Genomic DNA, 15727 nt, shown 5'->3' on the forward strand with positions numbered 1-15727 from the left:
CAGTGTTTTTCTCAGGAACAAAATCTGGAAAATAAAACATCTTAATTAAGTCTTCAGGAACCCCAGAAGAATACGAAGCAATGATGGATAAAATAGGACCTGTGAATAGTTAGGACTAACAAAGGACTGCTAGAAAAAAAAACAAAACCAAAAAACCAAACCTTTGAAAAGCAGCTAAAAGGGCCAGAGATTATGCTTACAATGATATTTATATTACTGGCAATCTGAGCTGTCATCAGAGGAGAATTTAAATCATAGATACATAGATACATAGAAGAAATACCTAAGAACAAAGATGCCAGTCAAGGGTCATACCCAGCTTGGCAGGCATTAGAGATGCACTGGATTTAGAGAACTCTTCCCTGAAAGTGATGGGACTGAAATGGTCAGTTTAGCAGCTGGAGTCTTCTATCAAACATGCCACATCTGATAGCACTGAGAACACAACCAATGAAATGGAAATACGTGGTGTGTGACCACAGCTGGTGGATCTCACAAACCCATGGTGACAGCCATGCTCAGCATCAATGCCTCTGATAAACTCAGAAGTCCCTTGACTGCTTTTGTACTAGTATGAGGGGTGGTGACCAATGTCCAGTCTTTCCAGTGGTCTGTGCATTTTTCCGCCTGAGGTGGCAGGAGTTGTATCAGCCTGGATCGCACTGTGAGCTCTAAGAAGTATGTTGTTCCTACTGCGCAATCTCTGCCTTGTAGCACAGAAGGAGAGATTAGTTTCAAGAAAAGCAGGAACATATTTTCAAAGAAGAATCTCAGAAGAGACTCCACAAGGGCTAGTTCCTCAAAACTAATCTTAAGTTAATGTCACAGGCTGAAACTAAAAGATGCAAAGCCCTTGCTTGACAAAGGAGGTATCGCAAGAAAAGTGGCAAGAAAACATTTAGCAAGGCACCATCCAAATCAGTACTGCTCTACTGGCCTGGTGCACCTGAATGTGAAAAAAGGCAATCTCAGTCATCTATAACTCTATAAGATGACTAAATTAAATCAAGAAATCAACAGTGGGTCTTGTCTACTTGAATATTACAGTGCAATGTTTCTTACTGCTCTGCCCTACTATCACAACCATTAGGAAGATGGACAGTGCTATTAAGGCAAACTCACTAAACTTGCCCTTGCTTTTTGGTCTGAAGGAATGAGATATGGCATCTGTGGTGTACACACAGGCCAAAGAAATGGTGCTTAAAAAGCTTAAATTGAAATACCACCCTAAAACCCACTGCACTATACACCTAGACATGCTTGGAATTTCTAAGGAACTTCCTACCACTTGGCTAATGAAGCACTTGGCTTCACATGCACACAAAATCATGCTCACTTATGCATGTACACATATATATGCCTGTAGATGTAGTCATAAGTGAACGTACAAAAACTCACTTAATAAAGCAAATACTAGAGAAAATAAAATTTCTTACAACTTAATTTATATAACGTCTCTTGAAGGTGCATTGTATTTTGCAGGGGTAAGTTATCAAACCTAGATGCACTGAATTTTATCAATAAGCATGTTAAGTAATTCTAGTCAAATTCTAAGCTGGGCAATTAACTTTGGACTGCGTATGGTTTCCTTGAGATTTGAAATGGATTCAGAATTCTTTATTTCCTAGGATAATGATTTTTGGCTGTGTATTCAATGTTCATGAAAGGTGCCAGATTAATGGTTTGAAGACTGACATTTCCTTTATGCACAAAAAAAGTACATTACAGGCAGAAGCAGTGCAAGTTCCCTACATTCTTCTAGCAACACTGTCCAAGTTTGACATGCACACCTTCTATTTAAAGGTTATAGAGTATTTCAATGGAGTAGAAAATGGAGTAGAATGGAGTAGAAAATCAGATAAAATTGTATAGATGGTGATAACATAATATTAAATATGAATCAGACAGCCTTGGGAAGGAGTGACATTTAAGCATTATGGCAGCTTATAGTTAACCTAAGTGAATCAAAAGATTAAGCACAATCAGCTCATATGAGGTTAAGTGGTTCTTATCTATAAAATATGTATTTCTCTAAATCGCCTTAGTTTATAGATGCTCTTTAGTGATATGATTTTCTTTTCTTCCTAAACCCTGTAGTACCTATTAAAAACACAGATTTGCCTGAAATATTGAACAACATTCTGGTTTTGATGGATATAAATTAGACAAAGAAGAATGCAGATAATTGATAAGGGAATCTAAAAGTATTAACGAAACTCCATCATCAATAGGTGTTAATTGAAAAAACAAATACTTCTTGACCCAACTAGTTTATAAATCATGCAGAAAAGGAACACTAGCAATACATCAGTTCAAATTCTATTTTGACTTTTTGTGTCAGCAGTAGTGACTGAAAAAGGCAAATGTGCATGATAAATATTTCTCTTCTGTATTTTTCTGTAAAAAAAGAAAATGAGAGACTGCATGCATGTTTTATAGTGCATTACTTTCTGGTTTAGCAGTAGTTACAGATGTTGTTAGCCACAATGTATTTATGTTAACCATTCTCAATCCAATTGCATTTTTCCAAGCAATTTTGAAGGAGTTGACTTTAGTGCTCCCTTATCACCTAAGTGGTTTTTTTTATATTTATAAAATAAAGAGAAAATTCATATTAATAGAAAAAAAGACTTAGTTTCATTACACACTCTGATTCTTAAAGATTCAGCTAAGTCAAACTACCTTTTCCTATGTATAAAACAGGCATATAGGATGAGAATTGCTATTGCACACTGGGTGCTTGGGTACCGAACAGAGCAAAATAACTGATTTGAATTCATTGAGTAAAAGAATTAAAGAGTGAAAACATAAATATTACCAATCTGCATGTTTTTATGGAATATTGCTAAATATTCGGAATGCAAGATCAATGTGGTAAAATCAATGCAGGAGACATTAAGTGGGTTTATAGTAAACTAACAATTGGTTGATAAACTTAACTATTCATGAGGAACTGCATAATCAAGACATTTCATTTTAATTTCATTGAATCTTCCAGTGTCTTAGAGTTATTTAGTATAGCAATTATACATGTCATGGAATGTGACATTAAACTGTTATTGGCAATGGCTAAAGGTAGTGAAATTTTGGTGCTGTTGTAATAGTAGATCACTTACACAGAATACTCAGTTGACAGTGATCTGTGTGGGTGACCCGTCCTGCAGTCTGACCCAACCTCATGAGTTCTGCTCATGGGCATTACAGGTGTCTTAGCATTGTGGAGAGCAATGCAATACATCCCATACTAACGGGATGTGGCATTTTACCCCAAGGGAAAAAATGAAGACATCACAGTGAATATATGAAATGAGTTAAGCTCTTTGTATTGCATTGCTAAGAAGTAAGAAGCTACTGTTTCCTCAGTCTGTGAAACTACAGTCTTGTTTCATATAGTTTTGTTTTTTTCTTTTTTTTAAAAAAAAGAGGTTTTGAATCAGGGGCACAGAATGTTTCAGGAAAAATACAAGAATGACTTAACCTAGGAAAGTTATTCCCCAGAGGTAAACTCACGAAGCTTAAAAAAATCAGCCTTCTAAAGGGAATGTTAAAAAGTAATTCTAAGAATGGTTTCCAAACCCCTACAACTAGAGAAGGTATCGGACAGTAAAACTTCTCTAACTAGCAGGCGAGTACATAGCAGTGTAGAGTGGCTGAAAGCTGATGTTAGCTAAGTTTAGACTGGAACCAAGGTGTGTTTGCCTGCTAATAATGGCAATTATTCACACAAGTGATTGACCAAGGAATCTGTCTTACTTTGGTTTTGTTTTGTTTAGATTCAACAAATATGGTCCTTAGCTACTTTGTTATCAAGAATGGATGTATCTGTGAAAATCAGTGCTAGGTCACACTGGAGAGATGGGAATGCAGGTCTTAGTGAGTGAAATTCTATGTCTTTTCTCTTGCAGGAAGTGAGTCTGTGTCATATGATGTTAAATATATTACACTGCAATTATATCATGTTGTGATGTTTTCTCAAAGAACTACCCAGCCTACTTGTAAAAGAGAGAGACCATTGCAATTATTTCATGTAGATTCAAACTCCACAAAGCTGAAGAGCTAGAAATGGCTGTTGGTATAATAAGCACAGACAAACGCAAGACCGACTCCAGTTTAGCTAAGTCCAAGAGAGTTTTGCTATTGATTGTAACAGAAATTAAGTTAGATCTTTAGAGATAAAGGTATACATTTGTGACCAATCTCTCCAATAATGTATTCTGCCCAAAATCAAATGTACTCATTCTAACAGACAATGTGGAAAAATAAAACCCAAAGCTGTAGGAATATCCATCTCAGACTGCAAGGTGGAAATTCATGTGGAAATTCATTTACATGTATGTTCAACCTGTCTGCCTAGTCCTTCCTTTAAATTCAGGCTACTTTTTGCTCTTTTCTGTGACCGTTAACAGATGCAGGCTGTTTAACTTGAAGTCTTGCCTGTATTTCCTTCCCTGGTGTGGATGAATCACTTGCTGTAATCAAATAACCCTCTCATATTTCTGAATTCCTCTACTCAACTGCACTTCTCTTGAAGTAAGAAGGTATCTTTTGGCCTCAAAATCACTGAAATGTGGAGTTAAAAGTGAAGGGTAGAGTCTATCTTTTCCTTGGTCTTAGGCAATAGGTCAGCAAGACTAGAAAGACATTGGCTTCTTAGCAAATAAGTAACTAAATATCCTTCACAAAATCAACAATGAAAAAATTGCCCTTGAAATTTGGCTTATTTGCCTTTTTATATGGATAGATGTACAAGCAGACAAACATTTTATGTTACTCAAAACAAAAGCAGAGCAGAAAACAGATACTGGAATGTACCAATGCTGAAATGGCATTCAGAGTATGATGGTAGCCTCTGTCTGAGTGCTTTAATATTTTATACTGTGGAAGGTTATTTTTTCTCAATAATAAATACCACTAATGTTTTATATGGCAAATGACTTTTGCTCCTGAGGATCCCCTGGAATGTCCTAGCTTCCAGTTAGAGATATTCCCTTTCATCTCTAAATAGATTACACCAGGTGTTTGAAATAGGTAGAGGCCTGTAGCCTCATAAAGAGGAAAAACGGGGATGATTGGTCAGACATGGAAAGCGAGAGCTGGTAATTATTTTCAGATGACACGTAAGAGATGTTATAGCAAAACTGACGAAAGCTGAGCATGAGTTAGCCAGTCCTCTTCAACAATGATGTCACCCAGTTCTTGCTTTCTACAAAGTTGTGATTAATAAAAGGGGAGGATTATTACAGTAACTTACTCGTCGTGAGCAAGGGGTGACATCAACAGCAGCTGAGCAAACTGACCAAATTCAGTTGTGTGTTGTGGAGGGTTTTTTTCTCTAGCAGTGACTAACAAGGGGCTAACAGCATCTGACAGCACAAAGGGCCCTTGAAAATGGAAGGACGCTTCTGGTGGAACATCTGAATAGGAGCCATTATTTTAACTCTTCTGCTTCATTTTATAGTTGCAAGATATTTCAACTGGCCTAAGCAAGTCCGTGCCTCTCTTTATTCGTTAAATACACACACACACAAACTCAAAACTGGTCAAGAACTACCCCGATGACCTTTCCAATATAAAGCTGCCTGATGCCCATTTTTTGCCTTATTTGCAGGTATTATAATAAGGGGGTTTTTCATTGCTAATTCCAGAATATCTTTAAAAAAGGAACTTATGCATATTTGGAGCAAGGATTTCAACAGCAACAACACAAAAAATGCAGACATGAAATGTAGAATGCTGAGCCTCCAGTTAATCTCCTGAAGAATGCTATGTTTAAGTCCATTTTCTTTTTTTTTTCAGATTGATAGAAAATTAAAGGAATCCTGCCTGCTATTTAACATTTGCAAATTTGTCCTCCCTAAAATTAGGGGCCACCTGGAAAGATTTACCAACTGAACTGAAATGCTCTTGTGAAAGCACTACCAGTGTAAATTGAATTCTTACCCCTGTAAAGTAACAGCACTTGCATTGTGCAGCCCTGAATATATGAGGTGTCCTGAGAGAAGGGCAGATATTTTGGACTCTTTCTATCAAGTTAACTTTTTCATGTGAGGTGGACAACATTTGCACTGACAAAAAGGGCACATCGCACTACTTTCAGCTTCCCTATCCCACAAGCACTATGATATTGGTTCCAAATGGGAGCTGCAGAGGTTTGACATCACATTACTATAAAGGTCTCAGAGCTGGGACAATTCAAGTGCACTTTTTGAACATTAAATAAATGGAAGATAGAGTGTGCAAGCTAGCTATTTACTCATCCAAACACTAATAACACCGTGCTTCTTATTTTCACAAAGACATCTTGTGAGAGAAACAAACAGAATTTTCTAAACTGAATCAGTAAATAATAGTCCCAATGGTAGTATCTGGAAACTCGCCCAGAAGATGAGCTGAGGTGTATTACAGATACCAAAATGTTCAACCACAGACCAGTTTACTGTATTCTAAATATTTTCTTTAGAGGGCTTTGTAGCTTGGATCAGCTTTACATGGCTCAGAAGTAGGTAGCAACATATTTAGCAAGTAGGGAGAAAAGCTGGGTAACCATGTCAAGTTCTGTTTCCATACTGACCACAGATTTCTTTGATAGCCCTGCCCTGGACAACAAATTAGAGACTGTGACCAAGCTCCCACCTTGTATCTTCCAAGTTAAAAACCCACATGCCTACTACAAAGGATATAGTGGTGAAAAGATCTACATACTATCTGATTACAAAATATTCATGCTACCAGTGATAAGCCATTTTGTCCTTTATACCAAACTTCACATTTGTAACACATTTAAAAGACAAGCTTACATTCTCTGCAGCTCTTACTGTATTTTAGCCCATTCTTGAATCTCAGAATATGCTTGGGAACAATTTTTTTTTTTTTCTGCATTGATCAGGCAAGGAGCTACTGGAAAGAGTCTAGCAAAGGGCCCTGAAGATGATTAGGGGACCGGAGCATCTCTCTGATGAATAGAGGCTGAGAGACCTGGGTCTGTTTAGGGTGGAAAAGAGTAGACTGAGAGAGAGGATGTGGTGCCCAGTGACAAAACAATGGGCAACAGACACAAACACGAACATGGTAAGTTCCACCTGAACGTGAGGAAAAACTTCTTTACTGGAGGGTAACCGAGCATTGGAACAGACTGCCCAGAGAGGCTCTGAAATCTCCTTCTATGGAGATATTCAAGACCCACTTGGATGCATTCCTGTGCAACCTGCTTTAGGTGAACCTGCTTTAGTTGGGGGCTTGGACTAGTTAATCTCCAGTTTCCTTCCAACCCCTACCATTCTGTGATTCTGAGAACCTGTGGTTCTGTGATCAGATTTTCAGCTGATGCCTAAAAATGTCTAACAACTGTAATTCTAGCAATGTATGCCCAAAAATGTCTGTATTTACATGTCTAAATAGCCCATTGTATGTAGAGATAAGGTAATGAAATATTAAACTGTCACTTAAGCATTTGTTTAATTTCTATGAGCTGGAGCGCTCAAAGGAAGATACTAGGGTAGCTTTACATAAAAGAATCACCTCCTGACTTTCACCCTTCTTTCTGAGTCAAATGTCATCCTGTAATTCCAGCCTCACAGCCTGTTTCTCTTTCCAGGCGGTGACATGCAGCAGACTTCCCATAAATGTTAAGATATCCGGCCATACCTGGGCAATTCAGAACAGCTTTGCAGCTAGACAGCAGAGGCAGTCTTTCCCAGTGATTCAGCTTCAAGACTGTGAGAAAGCAGTTTAATGTATACAAAAGATATTTTCTTAACTTTTCGTCTTAACCAGAGCTTGACGTAGTACTTCAGCATCACTGGCTGAGGAAATGTTTCCAATTGCTTGTGAGCGAAGTTAACCAATAATCATTATAATAATACTGAGCTCTAGTACAGTGTTTTTGCTCTTAAACACTCACTAAAATGACTGTGAGGGGTCTGGATTGAGTTCTTGAATATGACACTTCTTTCACTTCTTAGGTCAGCAGTTCAAACCCAACCTGTGTCAGTTGTGACTAATGTGGTTATTCACAAGACTTCTGTCTAGGGTAGATTTCCTTTGAAATTGATGGTGAGAGATAGGCTTTTCTGAGGGTGATTCAGGGTAGGAAGAGTTAGGTCTCATTCTGAATCACCTTCAGGAGCTTTCTTCTTCTTTACACAGCGTGGAGACAGGAGAGCCTCACTACCATGTAGGGACATAGAAACTCCCTGCAGGGTCCCACTGGTGGTCTGTCTAACCCCCTTTACTCATTCCAACAGTGGAAACAGTAGAAGCTATTTCAAGAGAGAATGTGAGCCTGGCCGCTTTCTGCAGGCCTGTCCCTTCAAACTCCCCAGCATCCACAATTGTTGTATTAAGGATGTTAAAGGATATGTCCCTGCCTATTCCCTCTGGTAGTTTTTTATGGACCTTTTTGAGTCTTCTGATACTGTCTGCCTCTACAGTTTCCTGTGGCAACAAATCCCAGAAGTTCAGTCTCCATTGTGTAAGCACTGTATCTGTTTTAAATCTGCTCCTACCAGTTTCAACGAGTTCCCCCTAGTACTGCAGGATTTGGTGGATAACAGTTTGGCATTCACCTTATCTGCCATCTTCATGATTTTCTAAATGCCAAGCATATCTTCTTCTCAGCCTTCTCTTCTCCAAGCTGAAGATTCTCTTTCAATTTCTTCTTACTAAGCAGCTTCTCCACAACCTTAATCATTTTAATGTCTCTTCTCTACCTCTACTACGTCCTTCTTGAGATGCAGAGACCAGAACTGCACACACCACCTACCTTGTGGGTGCAGCAAGGCTTTATATAGTGGCAAAATGGTGCCCTCTGTCTTGCTCTCAGCAAGCAAACATTTTGGTGGCTTTTTGGGCTGGCACTTCACATTAGCTTTGTAAATTTGAAGACATCTAAATGATACCTCTGAGACCCTTCTTTCCTCAGGTTGCAGGTATCCCTCAGTAGTACTTCCCTGAACGTCACTTCTGGATTGGCGCTTTGATCATTTTTATGAAAGAATTCACTTCTTTCAGTTCAGCTCCCACTCAAATCGAGATACAACAGCAGGCAGCTCTGCTGAGTGTCCTGAGAACTTGTTGGACTGAGAGCATGAGCTAGCCTCTCTGTACCCAGGAACACAGGTGAGGAAGGCTGTCTGGTGGCTGTCCCTGCTGCACCTCCCCCATGAGCAAGCAGATTACATTATTGTTCAAAGCTGACAATTTGGCTCTGATCACAGGAGCTAAATTCAGTTTAAGGGGGAAAAAAACAAAACCCACAGCTACCCTTCCAAAAAGAATCTGCCTCATGAGAAACATCTGAACACTTCTTTGTTGGTTTTATACTTCCTAGATGCTTGGTTACTGTCCCTGAATGGGCAGCTTCAAAGGAGCAATTAAAAAATGTGTGCATGGACACACAGATGAGGCCTGTTTGCACACAAAAACTTTATTCTGAGCTACCTTATGTCACCCCTTTTAGCAGGAGTCATCACGAGGGCATGACACCAATAAGCAGACAATGAATAAAGAAAATAACTGTTTATAAATTCATAGTTGGCAAACAGAAGTTATTGAAGAGGAACTGATATTCTAGGCAACTGGCCATCACTGCTGCCTATCAACCCTCTGTTCCCCCAAATGTTGTGGGGCATTATAAAGCTCATTTTAAAAGCATTTCTACAACATGTCTTTGCTTGGCAGGTACAATTTTGTACTCATTGATTAACAGGCTTAAATGTTATTGTTCATGCACATTGTAGTCTGTAGGCAAAGATACCAGGCAAATAGGTATTTATTTGTGTGTTACACTCCCACCTGCACTGGACTACAGGTATAAAATTTCAACCATGATATGTGAAGTTATGAGAGAAAAATTAACAGAAGTGGATTAGTGAATTAAATCCAGATTTGAAGACCTCTTATCTATTCCAAAGGTTTAACCTCAGTGCTATCAAGTCAAACCTCAAGTGTTGTAAACCCAGATTTGAGGAAAATTTTGAGATAAATTCTCAAAACTTAGACAAGTTTACATTTGAAACTGGAAACTCTGGGTCATCTCCAGTGCTTGTTAAAACAACGCATATGTGCATGTGTGTGTGTGTGTTTACATGTGTGTCTGTAGGGAAGGGGAGAAGCTTCATTACATCAACAAATGATGACTTTTTATTTTACTCTTCTCACCACCCCATAGGTGAAATTGTCTCAGAAGTTTCCTGTGTTTCCCCAAAAATAGTCACTGAACCCCACCCAACCCTTAGAGGTTACCTGTGTTTTTACTGGACATGAGTCCAAACATTATTTTAAATAACCAACATGAAAAACAGTGTTGGCGGTAAGAATACATCATGGTGTTGCTCACTGCACACGATGTGCTTTAGCTGGACATCATGTCAACTCAAGATGCTTCTGAATTAGGTGCCTAATGGCAAAAAAAGCTGGATTGAGGTTTTCAGTGAAGACACAGATACTTGTACATGCTCGCTCCTGGGAGAGCCCGAGCAGGTCCTCCTGTGTGATGCAGGGCTAGAAATGCCTCTCCTGGAAGCAAATTGGTGCCTCAGTAAGCAGCACTGAAAGAAAGAAAGGAAAGTTGGTACCAAGATGGTAAGAAGGTTGTTCCATGGAAATGCAGAACACACAGGGAGCACTGACACTCTGCTTGATGTCAAACTCAGTGCCTGTGCCCTCACCTGCACCCTGCCTCCCCCATGACTTATTTTGTTCAGATCCCAAATGGTCACAAGAAACCAACAACAACAAGGACTTGGTTTGTCAATTCTGACCCACAGATCTCAGAAGAGACCTTAACTCTTTCCATTTTACAGGAGGGGAAATAAGGTACTTCTCTTTTTACACAGAACTTGAGGGCAGTGCCAGAGAATCTAGATTTCCTGGGTCCTCATCTAATACTCTAGACAGTAAACAGTTGTAAGCAGTCAGACTTCCCCTTATTATTTTCACTGCAGGATGTATTTACTTTTTCATGGTGATTTGCTCCATAGGGGATTCATCAGGGACAAAGGAGCAACAATGCACAAGATCAACATATCCTCTTTAAGCCACATGTTATTGTCCTCAGTAATTCACTTAAGACAATTCTCTCCTGGCCACTGTCATATTGAGGGAATATCTGTCGATGTGTGACACTACAGTTTTTCCCAATGGCCTGTGCATGATCACTACCTTGGAAGATTTGCCAGCGTAACCTCTTGTTGAGTTCAACTCAACGAAAGTGGCAGGCTTACAAGCTTCATTCAATTCCCTCCCACACGTCAGCAGATTTAGAAGTAATGAAAACATAATAGGCAAAATGTATCCCCATCATCTAGGGAGTTAAAACAAGATGAAATTGGACCTTCCTTACCCTACGAAAACTGGGATCTGTTTTTAAAAGGAAAAGCCAAAAACAAACAAAAAAAGACATTAATATGTAGAAGTTAAAAAAAAAAAAAAAACTTCAAATCTTTAGATCAGAGCTTCGACTGATGTAATTGTGTCTCTGAAGTCAGGAGTGTGACCCCAGTTTACATTAACTAAGTGTCCAGCCCTTGTCTTGCAAACAGGGTTATAAATCTTTCTAAAATCCAGAGGCAATACTACTTTGGGAAGTACATTAGTGAATAATCATCTGAACAGCTTTTATCCACGTTTCAGTTTCTTGTTTCTCTTTCCATCCACCCATGGTTAATGTTAACCTTCAGAGTCAAAGCTTAATTCAACTGCCTTCTGCTCCCACAGTCAACACTGACTTCAGTGGCATCGAGAACTGGCCCTAAAAGATAAAAGTTAACAGGAGTCTGTACTCACACCATAATATGTGCTGTAATTTGACTAACTGTAGTAAAAGAAGCACAGAACAGAGAATTCAAGGATTGCAGAGAAATAAAACCACCTCCCCTTATTTTGCAGCTGGCCCAAATATGTCCTCCATAAAACTGAGGAATGATTTTGATGTAAATTTTGTGCAATAGTCAAAGTTTTCAACAGCATGTAAATTAATTTAGTGGAATCTACCTTTCAATAAAAGTTTTCGTTTACATATAGATGTTAAATGCTGCTCCAACTTTAGCATAAATTTTTTCACCCTACTTGGAACTGAACAGGATCTGTCAACTGGGCTTTCTCCCCATTTGGTTTAAACTATTGATGTGACTCTAATCATAACCTCTGGAAACCTCTTTGAAGACAGCATCACTTAAGACATTTTACATATTACACAAGTGTTTCTCAAGAAAAAAAATTACTTTTCCAGAAATGTTCTGAAAAATTACCTGTCAAATGAACAAGCTGTGTGAATGACTTCAGTTCTTTGGACTGTCCTCTACAGATATAACTTAATTCCATACTCTCTATAAATTCAAGAAAATTATCTTTGTAAATAGGTGTTGGCCCAAATGCAAAGTTTTGAACAAATTCTGAAAATAAAACACATTTGGGCCATACCATCTCACACTAATAACATCATCTGTGTTACCTGCATTTATATCTCCTCTTTTCTATATTTAAGTATAAAATAATGATACATATGCTAGAATAACATGGACATAAAAATATTCCTTTTAAACAAAAAGCTCACTGTTCCATGAGCTGTCAAAAAAAATGATCAATGAATGAAATAGCAGAAGACACAGGTATGGCTTGGAAACAAAATTGACATTCTTGCTTGTGTTAGTCAGATTGACTTATATATAAAATTCTCTGAAAACAGAATATTTATAATTATTCTGCCCCCCCCCTTAAAATAAGTGTAATCCATTAATATTAAAAAAAAAGAGGAGAACTTGAGAGCTATTCTTTACCCCACCCTCTAGAACGAGTTCTTATCCTCAGATGAACTTTATTTTTTGACTAGCTCACTAATTATGATTGAAATCACTGGCCTCTGTAAACAGCACATAAGCATTAGAATTAGCAGCAACTGCAAGACTGGCCCTAATTGGTCCACTTACATCAAACTTATATTAAATATAAGTTTCTGGCATATCTTTTCTTGCTATTACAGTAGAATAAGGTACAACAGAGTAAGATTCTAGCTGATTTGCACAGAAATCTGTGGCAATGTGTTTTCTAGTGACTGCTCTTCAAAGCAGGAATGAAGATGCACAAATACTGTTGTGTACAATTTGTAATTCCATAATAGCCAGTTAATCAGAAAATCTCTGCTAGCTGAATAATGAAATGTCACTGGGCCATTTCTTTTAATGGTTTATAAGATAAAATCCACAATTAGGGAAAAAAGAGACAGGTGGTTGGAATACTAACCTTTCTCTCTCAGACCTACTCCTTTCAATATTTCTGATCCAGCAGGGCACTAGTACATGCCTACGAGCCAGCAAGACAGGCTCAGCATCACTCCGATATTTTATGTGGTCTAAAAAAGAGGTAAATTAAGTTAGAAATCCCAGCTTCACTAAATGAACAATGATTATCTGGATTCTGAAGCTGCCAGAAAAAAGAAAGAGGGAAAAGAAAAAAAAAAAACCAAAAAAAAAAACAACAGAAAAACCAAACCACCAGCTACAGTCTTTCCCAAGAGCAATTGCCCTTTCTGGCAGGAAGGGGTAAAAATAGAGGCAGCTCATTAATATGGCTTGGCAGTGCTTAATGGCAGCTGGTCTGAAGAGTTAGATCAGTGGGTCTTTCCAGCAGTACTCCCGGACCACTGCCAGCAGGTGTTGCTGTGTTCAACAAAATGAAAAGAAGTGGAGGGGTGGGGAGAAAAATATTTATAAAGAGAGAAATAGGTGTGAAAAAAAATTAGTCACTGAGTAAAGCTTTCATTAGGCCTTTGGTAAAGCTATACACAAATTCCCCGAGGCAATAAGGAGCATGCTCTGAAATGAATAATGCTTTTCACTTCTAATCTCCTTTCAGAAGTTATCCCGTGCTATAAATCACTTACGTTTGCAGCACTTCACTCGGTAGCCTTCTCTTTTTGTCACAGACCACACACTTTTGCACTGGGAATTCTCTGACCTGTTGCCTCTGTGGGAGAAGCTACAGGCTGGCTGGGTGTGCGAGCAGTAGGTGTGTGATGGTCAGCAGTCGTCACGCCAGCGAACGGAGCACCGCGCTACTCGGAGTCCAAGGAGAATATAACTCTGTTACTTTCAGGGCAGTTTTTCCACTCTCTGTAAAACCAATGCAGTGTAAGGTCTCTCGCTGAGCTGATGTCTGCTGCCAAATTATGAGAGTCGCTGCACTACCAGTGTGTAACTAATTTCAAAGAGTTTTAGGATACAAGTTAAAATCAAATTCAGCCTGGTCCTGAGAAAAACAGAATTCCATGCTGGAAAAGTCCTTTCCCAAAACTCAGTTTTGGGATCCCCATTAGAAATATGGTCCTGCAAATAACTAGGTGTGAGCATGCACGTTATTTGTTTATTTGTTTTTTCAAATGTGCCTCTCACTGTCCCTGAACGGAGGGGTTTGGGGGGGGGGGGAATAAAAGGAAAAAAAAAAAGCTGTTTTTTGTAGCAACTGGAACTATTGATGTCAGATCGCAGGAAAGCTACTGAAATCTGTTTCAAGAGGCTTCAATCTACAGCATGTTACAGCCTGAAAAATTATTATATGCACATTAAACCTGGGAAACAACCTATCTGGTCATATGTTTCCCATTAACTCCTGATTTTTTGCTCATTCTACCGAAGCTGTTGTGTGAATACAGCGCACACACCAGTTGGAATTAATACTGCTGTAAGGACTCCCTGGTATCCCTGTAAATTCAAATTTTAAATATTTCTTCCCTGATCCAGATCAGCCATATTCCAAGGCAGATTAGACTTACACTACCAACAGGACATAAAAATACAATTATAAGTAAAATTGAGGCCAAAAAAAAAAAAAAAAATCTGAAGGATGGGGATTTTCTGGTAATCAGTGGGTGTTTTGAATGAGTAAAGACTGCATGATCATGCCATTTGTCATAAACGGTACCACATAAAGCCAGCTATTATGTGTGTTTAAGAAAGGAGATGGATTTTGAATTTACTTTTGACCTTCTACATGTATCATTTTTGTACTGCCTAATTGGCATACAGTTATTTCTCATTTTCACAAATGTAAACAGAAATGAAAAGTGCATCTTAATTTATTCCACATGTGTTAATATCACTCTTGCAAAAATGTGACCTGTCATTCATTGTACCTTATTTTTAGATGTCTAAACAGTTTTTAATAGTGTGATGCAATCTGCACATCAAGAAGCCAGGAGACTTGGACAGGAGCAATATGATTCATTTTTGAAGAGCTTTAAAGGGATCCCTAAGTTAACAGAAGGACATATTTATACAAAGATTGAATTTAAAAAATTCATCTACAGAAAAAGGATTCTTAATCGAATGCATTTTCCTGAATTTGAATAGGATCCAAATTTGCAAATAGATTATCTGGTATATCCTTAAGTATGAAAGAAGATGAAAACAATTTGCAAGCTAGTAATTAAGTATCTGGCAAATACTGTCTTTGAGCTAAATCAGTGGTATCTACATCTAATAATATCTATATCTAGCTATGCAATAAAACAAGTTGGAGTGTGTCTTCCTGACTCATAATGTTTGCTTTCAGTCTGATTTTAAGTTCTATTCTTTAAATGGATACAGAGATCACTACTACAAATTGAATCCATGGTATTTTGTCATGCTAGACAATTAGGAGTTTCCATTAGATAATTACCAGAAGTATGCCTCATACAGGAAAAACAGTCAATTGCTGATGTAACAGGATTAACCAATCCAGCACAGTGATC

At 38.3% G+C, this 15727-nt stretch overlaps 1 long non-coding RNA gene across 1 annotated transcript; it reads right to left on the reverse strand.

Annotated features, from left to right (window-relative positions):
- Positions 1–9501: 9501 nt before the first annotated feature.
- On the reverse strand, positions 9502–14099 carry LOC128851427 (uncharacterized). The gene is made up of 3 exons (XR_008448808.1): positions 13880–14099; positions 13240–13348; positions 9502–10547 (listed from the first exon to the last, which is right to left on the reverse strand). It is a non-coding gene; the product is annotated as an uncharacterized LOC128851427 (long non-coding RNA).
- Between the last annotated feature and the right edge of the window lie 1628 nt (positions 14100–15727).

Source organism: Cuculus canorus, chromosome 2 (genome assembly GCF_017976375.1).
Source record: "Cuculus canorus isolate bCucCan1 chromosome 2, bCucCan1.pri, whole genome shotgun sequence".
In the NCBI taxonomy this organism is placed as follows: domain Eukaryota; kingdom Metazoa; phylum Chordata; class Aves; order Cuculiformes; family Cuculidae; genus Cuculus; species Cuculus canorus.